We start from the raw sequence: 6,581 nt of genomic DNA on the forward strand, positions 1-6,581 counted from the left end.
TTCCCCACCTGTGCAATCATGTTTTTATGTTACATTACATTTACTTGTTTTATTTTACAATGTTTCAAGAAGGAATAAAGGGGAAAGAGGGCCTCAGAGGACACAACCATATTTCACAGCCCAGTTGCATCTCAGGCAAAAGGCAGCCCTGTCCAAGCTGCTGCTGAATGCTACCTTTAGCCTATTTAAGACTATGGGATGCCACAAATGGATTCTTAGAAGGCTGTCCTTTTAGTCAAGTCATTCCCCCCATTGAACAAGGCTCTCTCTCTTACCTTCCCATTTCTGGCTCCTCCACCACCACTCCCTCCTAAGTACACACGAACACTTGTACTTGGACTACATTTTCCAAAACACATACTGAGAGTTTCACTTACGGATTGCTTTGCTACACTCCAAATGGCCCAGCATTTTTGTCGATGAAAGAGCGTAAATCATGCCTTACGTGGGATACAGTAGGATGTGATGTTTAGAGAAAGGAAAATATGCTTCCTTATAGAAGCACCAGGCACTAAACCATCTGGCTAGGAGAGAAAAATTTCAGTCACTCATCCTGATGTTTTGTCTACACAGCACCAAACATCTGGAACCTCGGTGACAGACTAAATTTTTCATTTTACATCCAGATGTTTTTGCATTATGCTGAAACAACCTAAAAAAGTCAGCTATATCTTTAAGAATTCAAAGAGTAAAAGCATAAAAGTTGTACTATTTAAGTTTTAAGATAGAAAAGATGAATGAAATAGAAGCAAACTTTTGGCTGGTTTTTTACGCAATATGCTAGTGTAAGAAAAAAGCCACACATTTTCCAACTAAGAGATTAAGAGAATTATGAAGAAGTATTCCCAGAAATACTCTCACTAAAAATGCAATGATCTGGGCTGTAGTTCCAAAGTTGAAATGCTCCAGTTCTGCAAATTGGGATAAGACTTGTACAGTTAAAAGATAAGAAATCATTCTCCAAAATAGTTGCTTAAGAAGTGAGTTGCCTTCCAAGTGGCTCTCTGTGAATACATTTATTCCATGCACATAAAGGGGAAGGCGGGACCACCAATGGGTTATTAAGGTTCTAACAGGATTTGCAAGGAGACTCGTCGGACCTTTTAAAGATGCATTTTCGAGAAATGCTTTTAATGATTCAAAATGAAAAATCAGATTGCATGCACTGGAGCCACCTTGAACGTCTGTCACAGGAACACAAGCAGAAAGGAATGTTTAAACATTCTGCAGCACAACCGTTTGAAAAAAAAAAAATTGGGGGTTGTTTGGAGAATTGCATTTGTCTTGTCCTCTCTCGTATTAAATGGAGTTGGGTCTAATGCTTGTTAGAAGACATGTTCAGAACAGAATTCTTGTATTAGAAGACACAGAATTTAATATGACTCTCAACTGCCAACGGGCTTTGTGGGCATTTCTATGCCATGAAAATTCCAATATATTTTTCATTATCTCCGCAAGGCCTAGAGAGCGTGTGCATAACACACAGCTGTGTTACTGAACTGAACTGGCCTGGTGCATGATTTTTGCTGACTCAGCACATGGTTTCTCTTTTCCAGATTACTAAAACAACTTTCCTCTGGGGTACAGGCGTCACAGACAGCAAAGGGGAATAGAAATACAGAGGGGCCTTATTTTCACCCTTAATTATACCAAGTCCAGAGGCAAATGCAAAATCAGACTGAGCTCTCCTCGGTTTATGGAATGAAAACTGCCTCTCTCCGGACCCTACGCTTGTGGGACTCGCCTTAGGGTGGAACACATCTTGTTTTTCACCAACGAACTTGCCCCACGCCTCTTCCCCTTAGGGTGTGGACTCTGAGGCAGGCATCCTGTGCCTTTTTAAAGCTTGTTTACAGTATTTTAAATGCAGCAGGTCAATCTCTTTTTGTGGACTTGCACCCGCAGATATTTCTTAAGAGTCGAGCGTTGAGGAAGCTGCAAATCTCAGACGCTGCCTGCACACCTGTAGGGCCTGGAGTGGCGTGGGGCCGCAGCACTTGTCCACCCACTCTGCCTGATTCAGCGCTGGAGCCTTCAGATTTCGGGTTGTGCGTGCACACGGACCACAACATACACGCTAAAGTGCAATGGCCACTTCCTATACACATTGAACGATCTCGAAGTTCAGGCCTGTTTCCTGACACACTCAGCTATCTGGTGCGGTGGGAATCGCTGAGTTACAAGTTGGCTCTCGGAACGGGGTCAAGAAGAATACTGTGAACCTCGAGTCTCCCCAAAGCTCCCCCTCCCCCCCCCGCCCCGCCTTTGGCCTCCCCCATGACCGGCTCGCTAATCAGTGCAAATGTCGTAGGCAGCCAGGCCCACAATCGGCATTCCAGAGAGCGAGGACCACCAGCCGAGCTTTAAATAAGTGCAGATGTGACAGGCAGGAGACCCAAAGAGGGCCGCCTCTCCACCCCGCACAGGCCGGTGCACACCGCCGCGGGCTTTGGCTGTGAGCGCTGCGGGCAGTGTGTTGGGGAGGAATGGGGTGCGCCGCAAGTAACCGCAGAGGGAATGGAGCCCCCGAGTTTGAGGGCAGGGAGTGGTGGGTGCCCCGTCGTCCATAACTTCCTTGGCCTCGTCGCTTCTTCCCTAAAGTGGCTGGAGGATACCCACCCTCGCGAAAGCCTCGGCCGCCAGGAGCCCAAATGCCCGGCCTTGCTCGGGAAACCCCGACCCTGGCTAGCCGGGTCTGCTGGGGAGGCCTCGCTCTTCCACGGCACGGTCGGAGCGAGCAGGATGCGCTCTGGGCCTGACCCGCTAGCGACACCGGAGAGCCGGGATCTTCTCCCCTGCTTACCCCCAAACCCCGCAGAATACACCGTCCTGTGGTCCCGACCCCAGCCTGGAAGCTCGGCGCCAGAGCCCGGAGCTGGGCGCCGAGACTAAGGAGCGATGTTGGCGACGTCCTGGCCGGCAGCCCGCAGTGTTAGATCCCGCGAGTGCGGGCGGAGCGGAGGGAGAGGTCAAGCCCGGGTCAAGTCCCCAAGCCGGGGTCAGGTTTGAGCGGCGCTTCCCTGGGGCGGGATGCGGCGTGGGAGCCCGAGGCGCGGGGCAGCCACGTTTCCGCAAATCGCCTGCTTCTAAAGGGCTTCGGGGAAAGCGGAGAGAGAAGAGAAAAAACCCGGAGCCTTGATCATTCCGTACTTATTCACAACCATCCCCCCAACTCCCCTATGTCGGGACGGCTCCACTAATGCCGTCCGGTCTCGGGGCTCCCAGGCCGCGCGGCCACCCTCGCCTAAGGTCTTGCCCTCCGACCCGGGCCCTGAGGGTTCGAGCAAACCCTCGTTCGCCTCTCCCTGCCTGTCTCCACGGGCCCACTACCGTGGCCCAGGAGGTGGCGGAATCGGGGCTGCAAACCACTTGGCGGCAGCCCACCTCCGCCGCCGGACAAGGCGCCCAGGCCGGGCCCCACACCGCCCCCCCACCCCGAGTCCCCTGGCCCCGTGCCTGCCCGTCTCTCGGGCCCCAAGCTCGGCAGCCCCCGCACGCCGCCGCTAAGGCAGCGACTCCCCTCGGAAACCTGCAGGTCCGGAGGGGCGGCCGCTGCGCCGGGTGCAGGGCCTTCTCCACCGAGCTGCCCCGCTGCCTAGCCAGCCGCCCCAGGCCCTCCCGTCGGCCTCCGGCGAATCGGAGATATGTTTCGGCGCCTACACTCCGCCCAGCGCCTCTGGACATCCCTCGGCCGCGGGGCGTGCTCGGCGGGACTCCGCGCAGACGCCGCCCGCCGGAGCCCCGGGTCAGCGAGCGTTGCCCGCGCCGCCCGCCGTCCCCGGGGCCCCGGGCGTTCCTCCCTCCCGGCTGGGCGCAGCGCGACGGGCTCCAGGCGGAAATCGCAGGCACCCGCCGACACCCAACTCTCTGCGCTCCGGCTGCGCTGCGCCGAGAGCCACGTGCGCCAAACGGGCGCCGCAGCCGGCCTGGGGCGCCGCCCCCGGCGCCGGAAAGAGCCTCCGCGCCGCCGCCACCAGCCCGCCGCGCCCTTGCCGCCGCCCGCCCGACCGCCCGCACCTGCACCCTCCTTTCCCGCTTGCCTTCCATCCGTGCGTAGAAATACCACGAATTTTTTTAAAAACATTTTTTTTCAGAGATATGCACGAAAAAGACGAGGGGGATCCGACAATCCGAGGGTGAAGGCACAGAAATTCGAACTGGCCCAGAGGGACCTTGCTTGGCGCAGAGACTCATTTACCGAGCGAGAGAGGCGGCAGCAATGGGTGTGCGGAAAGGGGAGCTATTCTTACCAGACAGAGTGATAAATAGCTGCAAATGATGTCGAAAAGGATCCAAACTTTAATTCCTTTCTGTGGACCTGCCCTAATTGAAATTCCGATTGTAAGCAAAAACAAAAACTTGAATTTATTGATGGAAGTCCTGTTAAAAGAGGCCAACAGGAGTACGAGACACACGGCGATTAAATCGCTAGGTGATGAGACTACTATACTATATTTTTCGGAGACTTTCTAAGGAATTTTTCTATTACTTTTTTAAGGTGCAGAATTCAGCTAAACAACTTTCCTTACAGCTAACAATCCCGGATAATACGGTTACTTTCCTGATGTAAAAATTCTTAGTAATGTATCACCCAAAACAGCATTCACAGGTTCCGACTGTGTAACATAAACAGCAGAACATAACCAGGCTGAAGAACTGTTAAGTCCCCTTATGTAAATGCCTAATTCCATCATTCAAAAATAGTTGGTTTGTATAGTAAATCTAAATCGCAGGGCCAAGCTTAGCTGCCCTTTGATGAATAATATTTACACTTTACTGCAACCGCAAACATGACACACTGCAATGTCAGTGTTTTGTTCTTTAAAGGGAATAAATTGTCCCTTGGCCGCCTCAGTTGCTCAGGAATGAGATGTGCTAAACATTCATATGAGGATATTTTGGAAGATGGTGCAGGTGTGGGCTGACTTAAATTACTTGCTTTCGTGTTTTTCTAAAAGGTCAAATGTAGGATCTGGTTTTAGGGAAGGCAGAGAGAATAAGATTTCCTGACATGAGTTAAAATGCCCATGTGCCCAGCCTCGGATGGAAGAGATAATACAAACCTGATAAAGCATTTTAGCTGATGCATCCTGGAAAACGATGTGCCTATCAGCATGCATGTCATCAATCAAAAATTATTTAATATTTGCATTCAATTAACCAAATGACTCCACCAGTTTGAGAATTTTCACAAATGAGCAATTAGTAAAATGATCAGTAAAATCTTCCACACCCTGTCACTCATTTAGTGGTACATTATTGAGCAGTATTTTAACTTGTAGGAATATTTAGTAGTTTGGGAATTTGTGGTTAAAAATGGAGTGCAAGAATTTCACAGTTAAACTTTCTAAACTAGTAGAAAATACTAACAGAATTACTAGAAGGTTTTTTTTTTAATCATTTTAGAACAAAGACTAAATCGGAACAGCTCCAACATCTGAAGACATAAATGAGTTGAGTATATGGTTTCTTGAACAATTTTCTGTATAAAATAGGTTAATGGCCTTAAAAAAGTCTCTGCTTAATTAAACATAAAATTGGCTATATTAAGATATGTTATTTTTGTCTTATGTAACTAGAATTCCTTGCATACCAACTAGAAACTAACAGCTATGTTGGCTATATTCCCTAAGTATCAGTAATTTAAATTCCCTGAATATAATTGACCTCATTAAGTTGAATCATAGGACATAAAAGCTACTGGGGAAACTCTTTATGTACAATTATGCAGATCAGTAGTAGTTTTTAAGTCACTAATAACCAGACACAAATTTTCTGGGTTGAAGGAGAGGCTGTAAATCTATCTTGTATAATTTTCGAGCCATCTTTTAATATGAGATAAATTATAGCGTATAAACATCCTTGGGATCTGTGTTATTATAAGGAAATAATTTTCTTTGCTGTCAGAGATGCCCATGAGGGCAAATTTTGATTATATATTTGAGAGCTGTCAAATTTGATGACTCAACACATAACTTCAAACCATTTCTCAGAAAGGTTCTCAGACTATTAATAGTATTTTACTTCTGAGAAATGCATTTAAAAGTACAAAATTAGTGGCATTAATATTGAAGTTTTGTATCTGTACGTGGATACGAAAATATGTGCAAATAAAAACTAAGGTTCAGGTAAAGGAGGACATTAAAAATTACGCTTGGCAGAAAAATAATCTATTTTACCAACAATTCTTGCAGTATTTTCTCTCTCAAGGTCTGCCCTTTACAGTGATGAAACTGCTCAGGGATCTGTTCACCGACCTCACACACTTGCAGCTGTGTGTATGTTTTGTGTGTGTGTGCGTGCACATTTCAATCTCCATTCACCCTTGCATGGCAAAGAAATAAGGGAAGAATGAAAATCTTGAGCTACTCTGACAGACAATAAGGACTTATAGTTTATTAATCAGAGAATTTAGCTTATCCTCTCCGCTATTCATCTGAAATTAATTAAGTGTGTAGAATTACAAGGTGGGTGTATCCGAGACAGCAGGCCCTGCTCGGACTAATCAAAAGGGCACATGTTGAATGAGCACAATTTAGTTAAGGTTAATCCAGTGAAGATGATACCTCCCTGGTCTTAAT

The sequence above is a fragment of the Globicephala melas genome, chromosome 12 (genome assembly GCF_963455315.2).
Source record: "Globicephala melas chromosome 12, mGloMel1.2, whole genome shotgun sequence".
NCBI lineage: Eukaryota > Metazoa > Chordata > Mammalia > Artiodactyla > Delphinidae > Globicephala > Globicephala melas.